The sequence below is a fragment of the Chrysemys picta genome, chromosome 4 (genome assembly GCF_011386835.1).
Source record: "Chrysemys picta bellii isolate R12L10 chromosome 4, ASM1138683v2, whole genome shotgun sequence".
Lineage (NCBI taxonomy): Eukaryota > Metazoa > Chordata > Testudines > Emydidae > Chrysemys > Chrysemys picta.
In genome coordinates, this window is record NC_088794.1 from 68,986,534 (window position 1) to 69,010,103 (window position 23,570).

Here is a 23,570-nt window from a genome sequence, read left to right on the forward strand (position 1 = left end):
CTGTGTTTATGGGCTTTCTGATCTTGATTTAAACAAGTCAGTGGTTGATAGAGGCGCTTTCAGATTTTAATCAGCTATTTCCTCTCTCGGGGTTAAACTCATCAGGTGGTAAGAATGAAGCCCCTCAATTTCTCTTCTCAAATAGTGTGTGTCAGAAATAAAAGGTCCTAAATGTCCTTGCCCTGCAAGGGATACAGGCTACAGTGCACAGCACATAATAAATGTTCAGTATAAGTATGGCAGAAGTGTAGAATTTAAACAAAGTAGTTTTATGTAACGAGAACAGCTTTTTCTGTAAAGCGAAAAAGGCAGCCTTGGTCATAAGGAAAGGGAGCTCGAGTTGTTTGCATACTTACTTGCTCATGTAAAAGGGGTCTGAATTTTTAAAGTTCAATAATGTATTATAGAGGGAAGCTTTCAGATTTTAACCCACGTTTCTATTGCTCCCTGTTGAGTAGAATGGGAGACATTTGAACACCATTACAATAATTACAGATTCACTAATTGCAGTGAGTGGGAGCTCGGACCACAATACCTGTCTCTAGGGAATTAGTCAGACTTTCCCAACACACACAAATAAAACCAATACAATCCAACTCACGTGTGAAGTGTGTCTCATTTGGGAAATAAAACGACAGCACACACCGCTAAAAAAAGGAAATCTGACCTCTCCCCCAATCAGTGTTTCCTGGTAGGAGCTTCCTGGTTCAATATGGTTGGTCCTCAGTTCAGCACGATTCTCCACAGCTCAGGAACTATATTAATTTGAGGCAATATTTTTGTTGTTTTCCACATTACACACCACTACCAAAGAGGGTCATGTTACCATGGTTACTCATGATTGGATAGTAAAAAGGTCATAAAAAGCGCAGCCTGCCTGTCAGTTTCTCGCCCAGAAAATGCCAAACTTTCCAGGCTACCAGACACCTCACCTACAGCCATATGCCAATAGTTTAATCCTTCCCTCATCCCCTTACGTGCATACAAAGGAGACTGACGAAAGGCCAACGGTGCCTCAGGGGAATGCACCAAAGCCAGATGAGCCTAGAGTGAGCTTTTGGAACCTCATATAGTTCTACAACCTGAACAATTCTTTCGGAATTCTGTTACTGTTCTCCCTCTTCACAGAAGTTGTGTCTTTTGTGTGAAATTACAGTGCCAGAAGTCTTTTTTTTCTTGACATTTTGGCCATGCTGTCATGAGAGAGATCAAATCCACAAATGGCAAATCGGTATGCGACAGAGATTGTATTATATAGCTACACAGAAGTACTGTAAGTGACCATCATTCTACCACTTGTTCTCAGCACTCTGGCTTGCATTTGCTACATCCTAACCAGACAAAACTGCTGAATGCAGAGATGCATGAAAATATGCTCTGTGTCTGATTAATGATGCATTTGTGCAGTGTCAAGCACAACAGGGCCCTTCCCTTTCACAATACAAATAAGTAATGATTCCATGAAGGCATTTAGTCAGATTAACCAACAATATCCTCTTAAGCAGCTTGGAAGTCATGGGAAGCAGACTGACTGATGCAAGCTGTCCTCCTATCCCTATAGAAAAGAATATCTCAGGTGTGTTTGTGTGGGAGCAAGTGAGGGACGTTGCTACAGGTAGGCTGAGGTGGGGGTGGGGGGAGAGGGAGCCCTTGTTACATGATCCAAGAAATCCTTGAGCATCTGGGGAAGACAGACATTCCCCCCCCCCCCCGCTACGTCCCCCAACATATCACCCCACTGTAAACAGCATCTCGGTGTATGTTAGTCACACCTATTCAATGCCAAACTGGGAGCTCTGGAGACTGCCATCCCCCAACGACCAGGCCCTGTGCACATACGCCCTATGATCCCCACCTACCCAGAGTGTTTTGTAGAAAACCCCTGTACCCCAAATAGAGCTCTGTGGATGGAGAGGTCTCCAGCACACCCAGAAGCATTCTGCATATATATGCCCTGCACAAAGCTAAAGCCCCCAAACATTAAGGGGGTCACAAGAGCAACTAATGCAAACCTATAGCCAACTGTCTCCCTAAAAGAAAGCATTTGCACACACAAAATGGTTAACTATGGACATAAATGCCAGCTGTAAATGCAAGTGAGAGCACAAGAGAATCCACATTTTTGCAGGCAAACTTCTTGTGCTGTCCTTGGGAAAACTTGGCCACTAGTATTCAGATGCTGCAGTTATATGCACAGCCTTCTTGATTTAAGCCATATAAAATGTGGAGCACTGACCTTGTTTTTCCACCTTTCATTTTGCTATATATATATCTTTTAGAACTTGTCATTTTAACAGCAGTGTTAATTTTTTTAAATGGTTAATAGCTATTTTTATAAAATAAATTGCAGATTGTTTCTGATTGTCATTTGGTTTATAAAAGTAGTATTTTCAACATGCAAAGAATTATATAAATGCTGCCAGATATTTAATTATTAACTTATAATAATTGAATTAATTAAAAAACTATTAGGGGAGAAATATTCCATACAAAGAAATCCAAAATGCCCACGTCTGAGGAAATCAAGGATTACCATTCCATGGCTGGATTTATGCACAGTCTTATTAAATAAAATAATTGTAACCAGTCTGGCAAGTAAAAGTTCTTCTGATTATATGGTCCTTTGCCAATACTCATATGCCCTGAATATAAAATAACTGTACAGGAAACAGCGGTACTGGTACTATACAATAACTTCCAGTAATGCAGTAATTTTATTTACATAACACCAATGAAACTTATTGTCACACAAATTCCTGCAGACTTGGTTACACACACTGACAGTTTGGAAGCACCATTCTGTACTTTGTTAGATACTTTTGAAGGGGAAGATGAAGCTAGAGATCCCTTTTTGAAATATAAACACATCTTTCACATATTAGAAAGACATCCATGTATGCATGTGTTTTCACATTATCTAATATAATGATCCCGCAGTCTTGAGTGGATACTTTGAGAAGCTACCATAGTAATAGAGAATCTATCAGCTGTTTAAAATGATAAAGTACACATGTTTTGTCTATTTGAAATGTGCAAATGTACTAAAGAGAAGTGGAGGAAAACAGATTACATAACAAAATATTTACATTTTGCTGCAGACTATTTATCCCAAGCCGTTATTTCTAGTGTTTGGGCTATGCTGTTTCTGTGCAAATTTCACAATAAGGTAATAAACTCGGCCACCTCACTCTTATATAGCACTTTTTATCAGTAGATTAACAAGCTTTACAAAGGGGTCAGTATCGCTATCTCCATTTTACAGCTGGGGAAACTGAGGCACGATAGGACGGTGACAGTCACAGTCCAATGCTCTGTCCACTGGGAAACACTGCCTCTCATATACCATACTGCCACTGTGTTTCACAGAAAGTGAGCTGATATTTTAAAACTGACAAATTATTACACAGATTTCTAATAGATTCCTGTATCAGAGGGGTAGCCGTGTTAGTCTGAATCTGTAAAAAGCAACAGAGGGTCCTGTGGCACCTTTAAGACTAACAGAAGTATTGGGAGCATAAGCTTTCATGGGTAAGAACCTCACTTCTTCAGATGCAAGTAATGGAAATCTCCAGAGGCAGGTATAAATCAGTATGGAGATAACGAGGAGATACAACCCATCCTGGACAATGATCCCTCACTTTCACAGACCTTGGGAGGCAGGCCAGTCCTCGCCCACAGACAACCCGCCAACCTTAAGCATATTCTCACCAGCAACCACGCACCGCACCATAACAACTCTAACTCAGGAACCAACCCATGCAACAAACCTCGATGCCAGCTCTGCCCACATATCTACACCAGCAACACCATCACAGGACCTAATCAGATCAGTTACAACATCACCGGCTCATTCACCTGCACGTCCACCAATGTTATATATGCCATCATATGCCAGCAATGCCCCTCTGCTTGTACATTGGCCAAACTGGACAGTCACTACGCAAGAGGATAAATGGACACAAGTCAGATATCAGGAATGGCAATATACAAAAACCTGTAGGAGAACACTTCAACCTCCCTGGCCACACAATAGCAGATGTAGCCATCTTACAGCAAAAAAACTTCAGGACCAGACTCCAAAGAGAAACTGCTGAGCTCCAGTTCATTTGCAAATTTGACACCATCAGATCAGGATTAAACAAAGACTGTGAATGGCTTTCCAACTACAGAAGCAGTTTCTCCTCCCTTGGTGTTCACACCTCAACTGCTAGCAGAGCACCTCACCCTCCCTGATTGAACTAACCTCGTTATCTCCATACTGATTTATACCTGCCTCTGGAGATTTCCATTACTTGCATCTGAAGAAGTGAGGTTCTTACCCACGAAAGCTTATGCTCCCAATACTTCTGTTAGTCTTAAAGGTGCCACAGGACCCTCTTTGCTTTTTAATAGATTCCTCTTTTTGACTCCTTACAGGAGGTGAAGTCCTTTTGACATTCCACTTATCTCTATTTTACAGGGACAAAGACACACATGTAGAATTATACAAGCTAGTAGCATAGCTAGTAATAACGATAAAATATTCCAAATAAGAGCAGGTTAATGATTCTCTTTAAATAAGAGAGCAAATAAAAGGCTACAAAGGACAGAAGTTTGGATGGTTTTAGTTGGGATTTCTATCATCCATTTGATTTAATGTTCATTAATGATATCTGACTATAGCCACATCCTTATTTCTGGTCAATTAATGTGACAGCTTCAAGTTGTTTTGCATTCTTGAATAGATCATAGTATTCTGCAAGTCTTCTCTCCAGTGAAGAATGAAAGAGATTGATTTAATGGGCACTGTGGTTGACAACAAGACACGTTTATCACAACCAGCACATGGAACAGTGTGCTTTACCTGTGCTTCATGACACATGTATAGAACATTGATAAGTCAGCTGGTTCTCAGTGGACAGAAGCAGATAGTCACAAGTAAGTACAAGCAGCAAGAACTGGGTTTTGTTTTCATATATTGCAAATCTGTGTCCTTTTTTTCTATCCACCAGCAACCCTAGATTTCCTTCAGCATTTCATTTTGTCACTTTCTATCCATCATTCTAATTATAGGACCCTTTGGTGTTGCAAACTTCTCACAGTTTACAGTGCATTGCGGTAATGACCTAAATGCTTGCTGTGCAGCGCTAAGTGCTCTCAATGCCTACTGAAGTCAATAGGAGTCAAGGTATATTCATAGGAAGGGCCTCCAAGATGCGACCCTCAGCATCATTGAGGCATTGTGTTAATGTGGTGCTTCGTGCTTTGTTTAAATTATTAATAAAGGTGCTCACTAGATGCCTCACATTGCCATTGGTCACTATTACCTTTGTTGTCCTTCAGACAGTTTTCTTTTTGTGCAACGGTGCTCACATTCAAGACAATCTGGTTGATTTAGAGTAAGCGTCTGAGAGACATAGCATCAGATGCGTTACTAGAACCCAACTATAGTCCATCTATTTGTTCCCTTAAGCTAATAATTTTATAATTCTATCAAAAAGCAATCAAGTTTGTCTAGCATGATTCAGGGTCCTACATAGGAAATATTTAAAATCACCTAGTTAAGCCAATCAGAACTTGAGATTCAGCTCTAGAAAGAGATTGAGAGGACACACCAGGACTACTTTCAAAATATTAAAATGTCTAATTTAAATATCACATGCAAAAACAATGTTAGAATAGCAACAAAGCATGCATTGATACATGCTGCTTCATTTTTACACAGCTAAGAAATTGATGCAATTGCCTCAGGCTTATACTTTACTATCTCCAGTACAAAAAAATCCTGGCTATCACATTATTTATCAGATTCAATCTCAACGGAGGCAGCAAAAGTTGCCATAGAGGTCACTTTCAAAAATTGGCGAGGTTATACATCATGTAATAATTTAACTAAGGGCCCGCTTTAAATATAAAATGAATAGGTTCAAAATTAAAGAGCAGTTCAAAAATAAAATGCATTTGGATAAAGTTTATCTTTAGCAAATGTGTTAGATGCACGCACAAAGTAGTTTATACAAGTTTGACAAAGATCTGAGAGAACCGCAGTGTAGCTTTTAAATGCATATTAAATAAACCTTATGTTTGATATGTTATCTCTATACACTTCACTGAAACTTATTCTTTAAAAACATGCATTGCAAACAATATATGTTTCAGGTTGGTATATACTGTAGCACATTCACAAAATGTGTGTACACACACAAAAATATATATCATTTTCTTCCCTCCTGTCAAAAGCCAGCTTTTTCTTCTCTTCTTCTTTTTCTTCTCTTGTAGTGATGAAGTTTTGTACTGGCAGCAGTCCATTTCTTTTCTCTCTCTTTTTTTAAACACCTCTTCCCCCTTCCCCCCTTGAAACAATTTAAGCTACCTCAGAAGAGAGTCTTTCCAGTCCTGTCTCATCCATATAATCTCAAATCCTTTAACCTGTAAAGCAATTTTTAACTCAGTCCTGAAATTCTTCTGAGCACAGGCTGGAGAGCAAACTAAATGTACACCATATCTTCCTAACTTTTGAAGGAGGAAAATAATCTCTCTAATGGACACTGAGGATTTCATGATTATTTCATTTAGAGTTTCACAATCATGCTATCAGAAAAAAAATAAGTACATTATTTCATTCTGAAAAAGTGCTGTTTTTTCCACTATTTTAACAGGGATGATTATATATTAAATACCCAACTCACCTGGGCTGCCTAACTTGGGTGGAGGGCATATGATAGTTTACATAACTACTGGAACTACAAATGCCTTCAAAAGTAATAATTCTGGGAATGGCAGCAAGACATTAACCATTCAAAGCCCACGGATCTCTGGACACGACAACTAATAGGCCTTAGATAGTTCAGGAAATTGAAAACTACATGGATTTCTGAACTTCCCTGTTGGCAAAGATACCCTATTTCATTTTATAACCAAAAGGCAGAAGGGGGAAGTCTGATTCTGCTCTTAGTTATACTGTTAAATTAGTGTAACGGCACTGGCTTCACTGAAGTTATCCTGACATGCATCACTGTGCAATCAAAATTATCCACATAGTATTCAAAGGGCCTGCACTGTACAGCTGGGGTGGGCAGAAACCCTCAGATGTAGCCTTTCATTTGTGATCCTAGTTGTTTCAAAAGCTGCTACAAACACCTTTCTGTTACACCTATGAAGTAGGTCATCTGTATTAGCTTCCAATTCATTTCTGGGTGCAATCTAAGGTACTGTCTGAGGGTCCTCTTGGAATTATATGACACTATATGGGAGAGAGGAGTGATACTGTACTCCTGGCAAGGTGGAAACATGCAGGAGTAATTCCAGTACGAAAACCAACTATCCATGAAAGTGGTTACCTGTACACCAACTGCCCTTACATTCGGGCTTGATAAAATTGTGGTGAGAATGGCGAATGAAAGATTCTTTCCCTATGGCATTATAGATGAGGTGCAGAGTGGATTTAGGAAAAAGCGATGCACTATAGAATGTACTGTTAAATTAGAAACTAAAATACAAGAAAGTATGAGGCACAAAGGTTTCATGATAGCTCTCTCGCTAAATATCAAAGAGGCATATGACATGCTGAGGAGGGAAAGCTTGTACAAAGGAGGTGCACCAGGGATAAGAGGAAGAATATATGGGTGAATCAGAGAATTTTTGAGTAAAAGGACCCATACAGGTCAGAGTTCGGAAAGCTATGTTGCATATATATTAAAAGTGGAGAAGTATTATCAGCCTGACTATTTAATATTATGATAAATGTTCTCCCAGAATAAGTAAGTGCCAGGATAGCTATCACTCTGTTCACAGATTAGGTTGTGTGGTTTAGGAGCTGGAATAATGAGGTGGCAGAAAAGAGATTCAACAGTATTACGAGAGACCTCTGACTGGGGAAATGCAAGTGGATTCAAGTTCTCCAGTCCTACAACCAAAGGATTGTTCTTTACAAAAGAATGTAAACTGCATCAGTATGGAGAACAGACAGCTATATTTAAAAGGTCCAAATTCTTTGGGGTAATATTTGATACTAAATTACTTGGAAAAATCATATAAACAATGTTAAAGATAAATGTACAGGAAGAATTAACCTGCTTAAAAGTCTTGCTGGGATAATGGGGCGGGGGAGATAAGGAAACACTTACAGTATACAGATCCTTAACCAGTTATTGACTATGGCACCCCAGTTTTTGGGTCAGCATCAAAATCAGAACTTAAAAAGTAAGATTCAATACAATCCCATGCACTATGAATTGCAGGCAGTGCATTTATTACAGCAATGATATGCACTACAGATAGCTTCTAGTGAAATGCCAGTTACACGGCAAATGAGATTGCTGTACCCAACTTTCTGAGCCAAAGTTAATGAGAACTGCAATGATGACCGTACCAAATATATGAGAATTGTTGTGAATTTGATAGGTCAGCTATAGCTCATGATGTTGGGAGTCCACATGCCATCTGAGTTAAAGTGTGAATGGAGGAGTTTAAAGACAAGGAAAAGCTGAACAAATTCAAAACTTCCAGTCAAGGGAAAATTTGTTATGGATGGAAAGTCACATGTCCAAATGTGGTTTTAGATTTTTTTTTAATATAAACTAAGAGGTAAAAAAGACAGTTGGTATAAGAAATGAAGTACACCCTTATATAAATGACTAATGTAGTCTGGTCAAATATACATAGGATTAGACCACAAATTGGTGGGAGGAAGCAGGACGAGTAGGGCTGCCGTATTGTATATTAAAACTCAGAATGAGTATATTTAACAGAATATCTGAATATGTATCTGTCATGTCAGCTGAACTAGTAGCAATAATACTAGCATTAAATGGATTCTGGGATGAACCCCCAGCAGCTGCAATCTTTTTTTGGATTCAATCTCAGGCCTTATGGTGATTTAAAAAAAAAAGAAAGAAAAAAAAAGAAAGGTGTCTCAGTATGTAGAAGTGATTAATCAATGAAATTAGATTTCCAATAACAGAGTTAGTACTCATGGAGATACATGTTGCATTAGCCCAATATATGCTGGGATCCAAGATAACAAAGAACAAAATGGCAGACAACGCAGTCAAAAATACCGTAAGAAATGGAAGGACTGACATACAAATACCCCTGAGTAAACGAATTCAAAATCCAGTACAGAAAATTTTAAAAGAGGAATGGCAAAATAAATTGGATTAATGAAAAAAAAGAACAACTTTTTTAATTGTGTCCTAGAGTTTAGGATAATTACATACTTCAGGGCCTATATAGAATTAATGAAATGATTTTGTTTAGAATATTAACTGGTCATTGTGGCTTAACCAAAACTATTTTTTGAATAAATAGACATGAAGATGGACTATGTACACCCTGTAAGGTGGAAGAAACAACTGATAACCTTTTATGGGTATGGAACGGATTTGATAAAGTGAAAAGTTTTCCAAGGAATTCAAATGTCTTAAGGCAACAAAAATTACATTGTTATATAGTAAAAACATCAGAAATAGAGTATTATTAGAAAAGTTCTGTTACATTATCTGAAAGACACAGGACACAGCAAGAGACTGTATTGCTAAGTATTCAGGTATAATGGTTGATAGCAGCTATAGACCATTCAGTCAAGTCTGCTTTGCCATTAAAAAGAGAAAAAAAGAAAAAAGAAATAAAGAAGAAGGGGGCTACAACATGACACTCTGCAGTCACTCTTTGGTCTTAGAGAAGGAAAAAAAGAGGAAATTGGGAGAGAATGGAGGCCCTGGGATCCTGGCTATGAGGGAATGACATACCCAGAGGAGGGCGGAGAAGAAGCCTGCTTGATGTGAAGTAGGAAGCAACCCAGAGAAATAGCAGGAAGCTTTGGGACAGTGCAGACCTTTCTCACTGCTTGTAGGGTCCCTGGGCTGGAACCCAGAGTAGTGCGAGCAGGCCCAGGTTCCCTCACCGGCCACTTGGGAAGTGGTACAGACTGGGCAGTGGAGTAGCAGACTACCTGGGGCAATCGTCCAATAGACTTTGATACCCAGGAAGGGGAGAACTATAATAACCTGGCCAGAGGGCCAAGTCGCAAAGCGGGAACACCCTGAGTCCAGCATGAGAGAGACAGTGGAGCAAGTGATTGAAGGAGGGGCCGTCAGACTGGTGGTGAGCCACAAAGATGAACTAGCAGCCTGGAACAAACTCTGTGATAGATTTTTCTCACACTTTTAGCAAAATAAGGGAAAAATTCTCCACTCGGTTATGCCTTAATAACCCTACTTCAGTCACTGGCCCTAGATGTGAAGTTCACCACAAGAATGATCACACATGATTGTCAGGTGCAGTATAGATCTTAGGAGCATCCTAAAATTTGCCTATATCTTCAGCCTTTTTGAAATATTCCAGCCCGATTTCAAATCCAAAGTGGCGTTTCTTTTGGTATTTTGGTACCTTAATTTCTGGCTGAAACCAGGCATGTGAAAACTGAACCAAACAGAAGTTTTTTTTTATTTTATTTTAAGGATTGAAAGGTTAAGAGGAAAAGTTTCAGCCCATTTTCAACAACTATATGACAATACTTAGATTGTGATACCAACAAAAAATATGATTAAGTTACGCCATATAGTGTCCAATAGCTAAGAAAAATTGACATTAAAAGCAATATTATTTTGTCAAATAGCGTCTACGTATTGGAGAACATATGATACTTTATTTTCTATTTCTGTCTTGGTCATCAGTGCTGCATTAAGTTTTCCACTTCAACCATTTTTTGGGGGGGGTGAGGGGGCTTTAGTGTGTGTCACAATATTCAAATTATTTTAATGTGCTTATTGTGTGCCTCTATGGAGGTTAACATGAGGGATAAATAAAGCGTAGGCAAGAGGTAATATCCTATCCTATCATTACAGCTCTACAAAATATGGGACAAATTGTGCTCTCATTTACACCACTGCCACACTGAGGAAGATATGGCCATCTGTGCCTGTTTTTATAAAGGCAAGTTTTTTTCCATAGAAAAGTCTGCTGCATTCTTTTCAACAAGGCAGGAGTGTAGGGTTCTAGCAGGAAATAAGTCAGAATGGTATTAACAGGATTCTTGTTATGAAATTATATGCAATTCTTAGTGTATTAACTTTTCTGTCATATACTATTAATATTCTAGTTTTCCAAAGGTTAAAAAAATATGTAGCTCTAATCAAAATTTTATTAGAAACATGCACTTATACATGTTTACACTTCTGTATTGTATTACAAAGATCAAAGGCTATTATAGTATTTATGCGATGCAATTTAAAATTCTAGCACAATATAAAGTTGTTATATGATACTATCATCATGCTACAATCACATGGTTAAAAAGTCACACAGCTTTTCTGTGTTTCACCAGAATAATTCCAATCTCTTTTGCAGGAAGGAAAAACTGTGATATTAGCAGATGCCACTTCCACTACCACTTCAATAAATTCCTTTTTTCTTTCAGTGGATCTACTTTTGGTCCATTTCTAGATATGGAACCAACCTTTACACAAATGTACCCTTTGCTTCCATTAATGTTAATTGATGTGAATGGGTTTTAATAGCTGATACAAAGCACTTTGGCGTTCATGGGAAATCTTTGAACAGATTTCTATTTAGAAACAATTCTAATTGGTTCAGTTCCCATATTGTATGTAACTAAGGATATTGGTATGCAAGTGGCACCTATAATTTTTTAATACTCATCTAATTACTAAATCCTACATCTTGTTTTTAATTTAAGTGTCATCTGTAATGAAAAATCAAAGGAAATGAACTAAAGGAAACCAAAAATCACATTTTTTTCCCCCAGATACAGAGCCAGATTCCCAGATAATAAAAAATGGTGTAGTTCCTTACAATGTTGATTTATATCAGGTAAGGATCTAGCCTAGAATGTTTTAATAATCTTCTAGAATATATCCGTGGATCTCTAAATAATTAGATATTTTATGTCACTGTCATTGCACGAATTCACCCATATTAAAATTTATTTCATGGCACTGATTAATAAACTAGAATAATGTATCAACAGAGTTAACATGAGTCTATTGAACTGCATTGTGAAAATGATTGGTTTATGCAAGTCTTACTGGAATTTTTACAACTTTTTTTAAACTACTCAGACACATCATGGGGCTACATTCTATCTTCAGTGGCTCTGGTTTTACTCCAGAATATTTCTTTTGATTTCAATGGAGTTGGCCATCATTGTTACAAGATATGATAGGGAATTGTTCCATCAGAATGATTTTCTAACAGAAAATGCAGCTTCCATAAAATCGCTATCTCCCACGGGAAAATTATAATTTTGCTGATTTTTTTTATTTTCCATATTTAACATTTCAATTAAATATTTCAATTCTCACTGGTTTGACTTGAACTGGAGTATTTGGCTTTTAACTGACCCAAAATGTTTTGTTTTGAATCAGTTCAACAAAATATTAAACTATTTCCCTATCAGAGCACTCTCATATTGAAGTTGTATTTCAGACCCCCATTCTCTTCTATGGGTCAGGTTCCATGGAGGATTACATCTCCCATGCAATGCAGATTTTCCTCTGACCATACCACATGGTGCATCATGGGAGTCAAATGACTTCAGTGCATTATAGACAGGGTGGAGGAGGTAATATTTTGTATTGGACTAACTTCTGTTGGTAAAAGAAGCAAGCTTTCGAGCAACACAGAGCTCTTCTTCAGGTCCGGGAAAGGTACTCGTGGTGTCACATAAATACAAGGTGGAATAGATTGTTTAGCATCAGTAGTTAACACTAGTTTGTGCCTATGTCTACATAGCAACATGAGCCTTGGCTCAAGTGTAACCTCCTTTGCGTTCACACACCAATTGTACTAGCCTAGGTCTCAGACCTAGAGTCCCTCTCCCTACAGGGTCTGATCCTGTGTTAAGCTGGCACCTGGGGTCCAAGCCCTATCACTTTCCTGTGTGCATGCAGCCCCAACTTGACTTGGGTCTCAGAAGCACTCCGGATGTATCCCAGAGTTCCCAGTGGCAGAGGAGCAGGGCTGTAGACGCACCACTACTGCCTGACAGAGCACACCCTGTCTACTCCTCACTGCTACACAGAGCTTGCCCAGATCATGGAGCAAAGCTGACAAGAGGGCGGCAGCTCCGAGCTGCCAGGATGTGTGTGTGTGTGTGTGGGGGTCATCCCTTTCCCGTCTGTGCTGAGCCAGAAGTGGTCGGCTGCTTAGTCCCCACTCCCATCTCTGGCCCCTTTCTCCTGTCCCCCCTGCCCCACACCCTCGTTGGAGCTGCATGTGCAGGGGTTGCCTGGGCAGCATGCACTGTGAGGGTGTTTGGGAAGCAGGGGGTGAGTGGGACCCCTACAGGCTCCTAGGGATCCCTTATCCCTGCCTCCTGGGGTGCAGTGGGGACCAGGATAAGGGATCACAGAAGGGTGCTGGAGCATGCTGCACCCCGAGTCCTGGGGATTCATTTCACCATTCCACAGCCAGCAGGTAGGGGTGTGTGTGTGTGTGTCTGTGTGTGTGTTTCCTCTGAAACTTACATTTTCTGTCAAACTTTAAAACAGACAAAAAATAGTTTGACAGCCCTGGAACCTGATGTCTTAATTATCCTCAGAACAGGTGCACAGGGGCATTTTCCTGCCAATATGACTCAGCCTAGAGGTGGAGAACCCAAATCTCAGATTAGATGGCAATTCAGTAATAAACCGTCTCAAACTGCAGTCATTCTATTGAGACAGCCACCAAAGGAGCTAATTATACAGTTTATGTGGTCATATGCCCCTTGTGGGCATCTGAATCCCATCAATAACATTGCCACAGTTAGGAAACATGGTGGGAAGTAGAGTGAACCACATTCCTAGGGCTAGCATGTCGACATTGGTGGGGTAAAAGGCACTCTGGGATATGTTTACTTTGATTCATGTCTGCGCACTGCACAGTGGGTACCAGAGCCCTAGGTTCAAGCACAGGTCAGAAAACTCTTAATCTAGGGTCAAAATGCAGTGTAGATGCTCAAACCCAAGGTTCCCTTGCATGGGTCAGTGACTCAAGTCTCAATAACCCTAGGTTTACATTGCTGTGTAGACACACCCTATGAGACCATACAAGGCGAAGGGGCTTGTTAATAGTCATAGGACCAAAAAGGTGGGGGAGGGGAGAAGAGTTAGTGGGTTGCAATTTGTTGTAATAAGCCATAAATATGGAGTCTGTATTAAGACCATGATTTTTAGTGTCTAGCAAAGTTATGAATTTAAGCTCCCAGGCTCATCATAAGATGCAAGCTTCACACAGACCAGAACCCATCAACCTAAAGCAGCACTGGACCCTATCATAACAGATGCAAAACCTGAAGACATATCTCCACTGCTAGTCATCAACATGCTTTTCAAGATCATAGAATATCAGGGTTAGAAGGGACCTCAGGAGGTCATCTAGTCCAATCCCCTGCTTAAAGCAGGACCAATCCCCAGACTGATTTTTGCTCCAGATCCCTAAATGGCTCCCTGGGGGATTGAACTCACAACCCGGGGTTTAGCAAGCCAATGCTCAAACCACTGAGCTATCCCTTCCCCCTGCCCAAAAAAAGACAGATTTTTAAGATCTTGCTGAATAGTTCATCACCTGACCAGGGACATGAACCCTGGACCCTCAGGTTAAAAGTCTGATGCTCTACCAATTGAGATCCATAGGTCCTACACATGACATGGTATGTACCTTATCCAGTGCACTAAATGCCTCAATAACTACGTGGGTGAAACCAGAAAATTACACTCAGATGAACTCACACAGAAAAATGATTTAAAAAAAAGACAAAAAACACGATATCACCCATAGGCATACACTTTTCACAAAATGATCACTCCATATTTGATCTCAAACTGTCTTTGTTCTCATAGGAAACGTGAACATCATCTTCAAAAGATGAGCCTAGAAGCTTAAATTCATAACTTTGCTAGACTCTAAAATGGTGGTTTTAATAAAGAGACTGGATTTATGGCTTATTACAAACAATCTGTAAACCCTCGGTTTTTGGCTTATGACTGCAGAGGTGTTAACAGACTACTTCACCTTGAATGGTCTCTTAGAATACATATGCAGTGTAGTTGTAGCCATGTCGGTCACAGGGTATAAGAGAAGCAAGGTGGGTGAGGCAGTGTCTTTTATTGGACCAGCTTCTGTTGGTGAAAGAGAGAAACTTTTGAACCACACAGAGCTCTTCTTCAGAGCTGCGAAAAGGTACTCCGAGTGTCACAGCTAAATGCAAGGCGGTCCCTTAGAATCTGTGCTAACTTATGTTAAACAATCTGTTCTAAGTGTATTTAGCTGCAACATTTGGTCTACCTTTTCCCAGCCCTGAAGGAGAGCTCTGTGTGGCTCGAAAGCTTGTCTCTCTCACCAACAGAAGCTGGTCCAATAAAAGACACTGTCTCACCCAACTTGTGGGTCTAATATCCTGGGACCCACATGGATACAACAATACTGGAAACACCTAGTGCATTGTGGAAGAGAAGCCTGGCCCATAGGGGAGACAACGGTTATCAGGCTTCCAAACTACAGCTCTCTCGAGGCACTACACCAGTTTGAGGAAATGCAGTTTAATTCTGAGCCAACTCAAAATGTAGAATCTCAGGTCTGTTCAATAAACTGAAACATTTTAATTTTGAGAATTGGGGTTTCATTTTGATCCAACATTTTGACATTTCCAAATCAAAGTTAGCAAAAAATTCAAAATTTCAGATTTTCATCCTGATTCGGGGTGAAAACCAATATTGAAGTTTCAGAATTTCTCATGAGATGAAAAGTCCAAGTTTCATTCAACTAATTGTCACTGGACAACATAATTTAGCCTATGCCTCAGTTCTTCAGTTTCACTGGCACAGCTATGGTTATATTGACAGAACACAGATTTCATTGAACTTGAAGAAGAGCACCAATTTCTAACCAGGGCCGGCTCCAGGCACCAGCTTAACAAGCAGATGCTTGGGGCAGCCAAGGGAGAGGGGCGGCACCTGTGGCAATTCGGGGGTGGCAGGTCCCTCACTTCCTCTAGGAGCGAAGGACCTACCGCTGAACTGCCGCCGCCGATCGCGGCTTTTTTTTTTTCCCAATTGCCGCCGCCGATCGCGGCTTTTTTTTTTCTTTTTCCCCCAATTGCCACCCCTGATCACGGCTTTTTTTTTTTTCTGCTTGGGGCGGCAGAAATGCTGGAGCCAGCCCTGTTTCTAACTTAGTAATCAGGCCAATGCTGATACTTTTGCCAATTATATATGTGTGCATTGAAAGAGCAAAGTGAAACAGGGAGTAAGTTTAATAAAATAGCTCTAGTGGGAATGATTCATTTCTTTACAATGTCTAATGGATATATAGCGACATTACTCAAAAGATATAGCAGGTTGGATGCTGCCCTCAGTTACAGCTGTGTGAACCCAGTGAGAGCATGATCTGGCCCCAGCTATGTATTGAAGCAAATCTCTCATTCATCAGCTGCTTTTTTGTGGCTAGAGACTGAGCACAGCGTGCAATTAAGTGAAGGAAAATAGAACAAACAAAGCAATGCTGGAGTGAGGGTTATATGTGATGGAAATCCGAAGTATTCACACTTGTTACATGGTTTTTGAGCAGAAAAGGTGTCCTGAAAATAGCTTTGGACTGAACTGCATATAGACAAAAAAAAAGGAATAAAAATTGGCAAGTGTTAAAAAATAAAGTAGCAGTTAGTAAAGGGATTGAAGTGTACATTATCAGTTTTGGCCCAAATTCTGCAAGCACTTACTCGCATACCTAAGTTTCCTCAGCTAAGCAATCCCACAGGAAGAATATGCATGACACCTACAGGCTCACTCAGATTAGACACCTACAGGCTCACTCAGATTAATACAATTATTCATACACTTAAGTGTTTGCAAGATTGGGGCCAGAGACTAAACTCCTCATGTGTGTGCCTATAAAGAGACTAGAATGCTTGAGTGTTTATATAAACAAAAAAGTTATAAACGTTCTCGTTTTGCAAAACTAGCTTCACAGCCCTTCTGTCCTATCACTTTAAAAATAAATGTTTTTTTCAACTGTTTATGGAGGAACAACACACTAAGTTTGTTCTTGTCTTTCACCTTTTTGATGAAATACTTAGGAGATTTCATAAAGGATAAAATTTCATTACCATTGGGAGTCAGGTCAAGAAGAGGGCACACGATAGAGAACATATGAAATCTCTCAAACCCTGGACTCAGTGAATCTAGACTAGTATAGCCTATGGGCTAAAACTGAAATCCCCGAGACTAATTTTTTCCCTCAGCTCACCTTACAAAGAGGCGTGTGACAGCATGCTGGCTCAGGAACCCTGAGCCAGGCTTCTGTCACACCAGCTCCACTCAAGAAAGAAGAATTGGAACTGGCAGAGTAAGCCCAGGCCTGATTGGCAAAAGGAGAACAGCTGTCAGTCCTGGTAGCTGCCATAAAGGCTGGCCGTAAGGAAGCCAGAGAAAGAGAAGAGAGAGTTAGAGGGAGTGGGAACTCTTCCCTGCTTGCTGCAGGAGCTAGCAGCCGTTGAGGCTGTAAGACTGAAGCTGTTTGTAGCTACAAGATGGTGGGAAAGTAAACTGTAAATAAAGAGCATGGGTGATTACACCACCACCAAGTGTCTCTGGCTGGTTTGTGGGTGCAGCAGGGGCAGAAGCTAGAGGGGCACAGCTGCACTCCATTATACAGCAATTCACAAAGTAGTCACACTTACTGCTGAGCTCTGTTCCCTGATTTGTTCATGTGTGGGGCAATTTATGAAGATACAAGATCTGGTCAAAGCAAAATGTGATTTTAAAAAACTAAATAAAAAACTAAGCCTGCCTATTAGGAATCTAGAGCTTGAAAGCCTGACAGGGATGAACACAAGAAAAACCAAAGAAGGAGCCCCCTTCTGCCACTTCAAGATTGTAGCAAGACTGCAAAAGGAAACATGCACACACCCAAAGAGGCCCTTTATAAAATGTGATAGCAGGGATTTGGGAAGATTATGTTTACTTTCCTATATTCTAGGAAAATACATGCCAGCCTGAGAAACTCACTGGGGACAAAATACACCTGTGTGCGCTCATATTGGAAAACTAAAAATAAGTGAAGTAGAAAAAACAGAAGGGAAAAAAAAATCTGATATACCATCTTGTCCCTAACTCTGGGATCATTTCACCTGAATTAGAATGGCAAGATATGGAGCCAACCACCTATGATGTCCAATAAATGTGTTTGATATTAAAGTAACAGTTTAATTTACCTCCATTTATCATCAGCTTTTCTTTCATTCATAATCTGCCTGTCTGGATTTTAGGGGAAGCCCTTGTGAAAGTGTGCAAGCTACTGAGAGGTGCCATAGAAACATTAAAAAAATAATAATAAGTCTTCCTTCTGCTCCACAGCACTCTCCTCTTCTTCTGCCCCACCTCCCTTTCTCTGGTGCAACCCTACAGTAGGGGAAAGTAAGAGGAAAACAATCTCTCAGCCATTATTATTAATGGCAGTTGTGTAAATAGCCTGTCCCAGGGGAACACTGTCTGACACCTCCAAGCATGGGCCTGGGAGTCAAGCCTCCTTGGCTCAGTTCCATCAACTCTCCATGGGACCTGGGGGAAACTACTAGTTTGGGATCTTTTGCAATCCTTACTCATATTGGTGAGCATTTCCTGACACAAATATTCCTACTGAAGCAGTGGGCTGAATGGCTGAAAAGGTAGTATGATTTTGCTGCAGAGAGATGAGGCACATCACAGACAGTTCTTGTCGAGAATGTCCAAATGAATGCATAGCAACTACAGATATGACTATGGGTTTAGCAGGCCAATGCTCAAACCACTGAGCTATCCCTCCCATTGGCCTGCTAAACCCAGAGTTGTGAGTTCAATCCTTGAGGGGGCCACTTAGGGATCTGGGGCAAGATATGACTATGCCTCCCATGAATTCCATCTTCCAAATATGTGGAGGATCGCCACGGCAGATCTCTACAGTGGCGATCCTCCACTGCAGATCTCTTTTCTGCAAAGCCCTTTTACTTGAGCTTTGTGTAAGGTGGGAGGATTTGGTCCTCAGTCAACTGCCTCCTTTATTTAAAAAACAAAACAAAACAAAAAACTAGGAGAAGAGGCATTACTGTGTAATTCAATAGAAAATTCAGTTTTCATGCTAGCTCATTTCTGAGCTAACCTGAAAAACTGTACTGACCTATGATATAGTATTTGTGATGATGTAAGGACTATCCGCTAAGGGCACTTGAGCTAAGACCTTCAAACTAATTCCATCTAGGATGAATGTTGAGCACATACCAGCCAGAGCATCAAAAGGTAAGTGCTAAATCCACTGATAGTGAGCTTCCTAAAGTGCTATTGCAATAAATGAGAAAAATCTTTAAACTATGGCACATATGTTATATATACACATACTGATGTATTTCAGAGAATCATACAGTTTCATTTAAAATTGTGCTGATTTTTACTTTTTAACAACAACAACATTATTTTGGATCACTTTTGTTGGAATCAAGTGCATCTTAAATATCTGTAGTTATCCTATTAAAATGTTTTTAACTAAATTGGAAAGAAATGTGAAACTGTTCTTAGCTGTGCATATGAACTACATGTGTTCACATTTATAGCTTAGGCTGCAAAATTCAAAGGCCAAATTCTAATTTTTTCTGGATATTAAACCCTATTTAATCTAATCCAAAAGCACATGTTCATGAAGGATACAAAAACGACACATACATACAGATAAATCATATTCAGTAAATCATATCCTTTCCAATGATATCTCACATGACCCATCTTGCATAAAATACATCTTAGTTATGCCTTAATTATGTCATAACCATATCTCTGAAGAATATGGGACGCAGTATCACAGTTTGATAATAAGTGGCTCAGCATTCTTTGGGGGACTAGTTTATTGCTAAGGAGCTACAAATTCCTGGAGAAATGAGTCCTGTGACTACCAAAATGCAAGTGATTCTTTGAAGAATATATGAAGAACCAATTGGCTGTTCAGAGAGAGAGATCAGAAGTCGACACCGCATTTTGCTGTAATGTTTCACTATGTACTGCTGGACAATATGAGTCTTAGTTTACAGCTCTGCATTAAAGCAGCAAAAAGACTTATTTCCCTTGGGATCAGTTATGCTGCTTGAGAAGCTGAGGTGCTTTAGAGAGAATGTGTGTATGTGTAGTATGACATATCTATAGATCTCACACCAAGTGATGGAGTGTCAGGTGGGGGCTCGTCCAGGATGGCAACACCCGCAGAGGCACCGGATTGTCGGAGAATAACACAGTTCTCACTATTTGTTTGGGTACAGCAAAGTCAGATACTTTATTCTCTCTCTATCAATTGCATAGAGAGAGAGAGTGCACTAGGACACAGGGTCTCCCCCTTCTAGGCAGGTCTCTCAACAGGTAAACAATTACCGCAAGCATTTATACCTTTTGTTACAGACAATGAAAAGCAACAGCTGCATTTTGTTTATACATAGGTCATTCTGATATCTTGTTTTTCTCACCTATGTAGACTCTTAGTCTACATTCCATATTGTCTGCACATTATCTACACAAGGTCACAACAACTTCTCACACAGTTCTTTCCCACTCGCCTCACACAATCCTCGCTTCTACAAATCTCGCGTTATGAGGGTTACAGTTAGCCTGACTCTTGCTAACAAACTGTCATGCATTGCAATCCCCTTCCTGTCAATTCTTTCTCTGCTTCCACACTAGCATCACCCCACAGTGAATTTTACTCCACAAGTGCTGTGTTAACAGTAGCTCTAACTTTATTTTTGTGGAAGGTGTAATCCTCTTACCACTAGTCTCAAAATGTGAAAGTTACCAAGGAAATCTGTGGCTCATCTTTAAGGAACACTGCATTGCAACATAACACCAGTGAAGCGAGCCCTGGCCTCCATAGTTTCAGGCTATTGACCTAACCACTGGAACATCCTTCCTCCTTATGCCTGTAAAGTAATTTTTCCAGATGAAATTTCCTGTCAGTCTGCATACTTGCAAACTTATATTTTGCTTTCAAGGAGCCTTTAATTGATCAGAATATTTTGATCATTCAAAAACATTATTCAAAGGGATGACGGCATCCTTTGTTTCCAAATATACTTTATATATAGTCAGCTATTCTAAATCTCACTGTGACACTAGTTTCATGTGTAGCCTTTTATTAGTAAGTGGAAGGGCCAAGGTCATGCATACCTTCATCTCTAAGCTGGATGCAAAAACATAGTACATAAAAATTATTATCCAGTTGTATGTCCAAGGAACAGATTTACAGGTGCAAATGAGAGTGTGCTTTGCCTTTGCATGCTATTTTTTATGGCAGTTTGGTTCTAAAAGTTCAGACTATTTAGTGCATTAGAGATGTGCCTAACTGAAAACCCCACATTCAAGTATTCCCAGACTTTGTAGAAGATTGGATCCAGATAACAACTTGGTGATTCAGCCATGAGTCTAATAATAATAATTAATAAAGTTACACAGTTCAAAATATTTATCTAATTCATTTCAAACCCTGCTGCTGGCTCTGCATTCATTTTCCAATACTGACGGATAGTGTGATCCTGCTCCCATTGACACCTTTGACTTCCAATTGCAACTAGTTCTATTCCTTGCATTTGTTTGGAGGAGCTAATAAGTAGATCTAGTGAGGAAACAGAAATCAGGCAGCTTCCTTCTTGATAACATCTATTTCACTACATTGCATGGAGACAATTCTGGGGCGTTTCTGTGGCCTAATACATAAGTTATAGATGTTTAAATGTCTTACATGTGGCTCTTTATTCAATTTGAAATGAGAAAGGGAGGAGAAATGCTAGGGAATGCTATTCCATTTGAAAAAGGTTTAGAATTCCAAATAAAAGAATTCAGCTGGGCAACTGGTCACAAGACCCCATAAAAACAACAAGGAGTCCAATGGCACCTTAAAGACTAACAGATTTATTTGGGCATAAGCTTTCGTGGATGCATCTGAAGAAGTGATGCTTTTTATCCATGAAAGCTTATGCCCAAAGAAATCTGTTAGTCTTTAAGGTGCTACTGGACTTCTTGTTTTTGTGGATACAGACTAATACGGCTACCCCCGATACAAGACCCCATAATGAGCCAATGGCCGTAACTGCAAAAGCATATCACTTTTCAGTGTATGCTCTCAAAGAATCTGCTGTTTAGCTGGGCCTTAAACCAAGTTAGAAAACCTGTCTCCCTGACCCCATCTCTAATTTGTATAAACCATTTGAGAGCATTTCAACAAGCTGCTGTACTATCTTACTAGGCCATAACTAAGGAAAACCTGTCAATAGCGTGATGTCATTTCTCTAAAGCTTTCAGATCACCAGAGAGCTAGGATCCTCCTTATGAACCCTCAAGGCTCTGTCAGAGGTTGGCCCCAACATATTGCAACACCAAGGCCAAGGCCTTCTTTAAAGCCCCATGTGTGAGCATATTGGGGGGAAAAAATCCACATGCAAAATGAATCCAGAAAATAATTAGGGCTGTTGATTAATCACAGCCAACTCATGCGATTAAACTAAAAAAAAAATCACGATTCATTGCAGTTTTAATCACACTGTTAAACAATAGAATACCAATTGAAATGTATTAAATATTTTAGGATTTTTTCAACGTTTTCAAATATATTGATTTCAGTTACAACACAGAATACAAAGTGTACAGTGCTCATATTTTTATTACAAATATTTGCACTGTAAAAAGGATAAAAAATAGTATTTTTCAGTTCACCTCATACAAGTACTGTAGTGCAATCTCTTGATCATGAAAGTGTAACTTACAAATGTAGATTCTTTTTATTACATAACTGCACTCAAAAACAAAAAGTCAAACTTTAGAGCCTACAAGTCCACACAGTCCTACTTCTTGTTCAGCCAATTGCTAAGAAAAACAAGTTTGTTCACATTTACGGGAGATACTGCTGACTGCTTCTTATTTACAATGTCACCTGAAAGTAAGAACAGGCGTTTGCATGGCACTTTTGTAGCTGGCACTGCAAGGTATTTACGTGCCAGATATACTGAACGTCCATATGCCCCTTCATGCTTCGGCCACCATTTCAGAGGACATGCTTCTATGCTGATGCTCATTAAAAAAATAATGCATTAATTAAATTTGTGACTGAACTCCTTGGGGAAGAATTGTATGTCTCCTGTTCTGTTTTACCCGCATTCTGCCATATATTTCATTTTATAGCAGTCTCGGATGATAATCCAACACGTTTGTTTTAAGAACACTTTCACAGTAAATTTGACCACACACAAAGAAGGTACTAATGTGAGATTTCTAAGGATAGGTACAGCATGCGACCCAAGGTAAGAATCTGAAGTGCCTTCCAAAATCTGAGAGGGATGAGGTGTGGAGCATGCTTTCAGAAGTCTTAAAAGAGCAACACTCCGATGTGGAAACTACAGAACCCGAACCACCAAAAAAGAGTATCAGCCTTTTGCTGGTCGCATCTAACTCAGATGATGAAAATGATAAGAATCAGTCCGCACTGCGTAGCTATCAAGCAGAACCCAGCAGCAGCATTCCTCTGGAATGGTGGTTGAAGCATGAAGGGACATATGAATCTTTAGCCCATCTGGCACATAAATATCT

At 39.8% G+C, this 23,570-nt stretch overlaps 1 protein-coding gene across 2 annotated transcripts in view; it reads right to left on the reverse strand.

Annotated features, from left to right (window-relative positions):
- The window catches only part of LUZP2 (leucine zipper protein 2), a 458,345-nt gene that overhangs the window by 357,259 nt on the left and 77,516 nt on the right, over window positions 1-23,570 (reverse strand). The gene's annotated exons all lie outside the window — the stretch shown is intronic.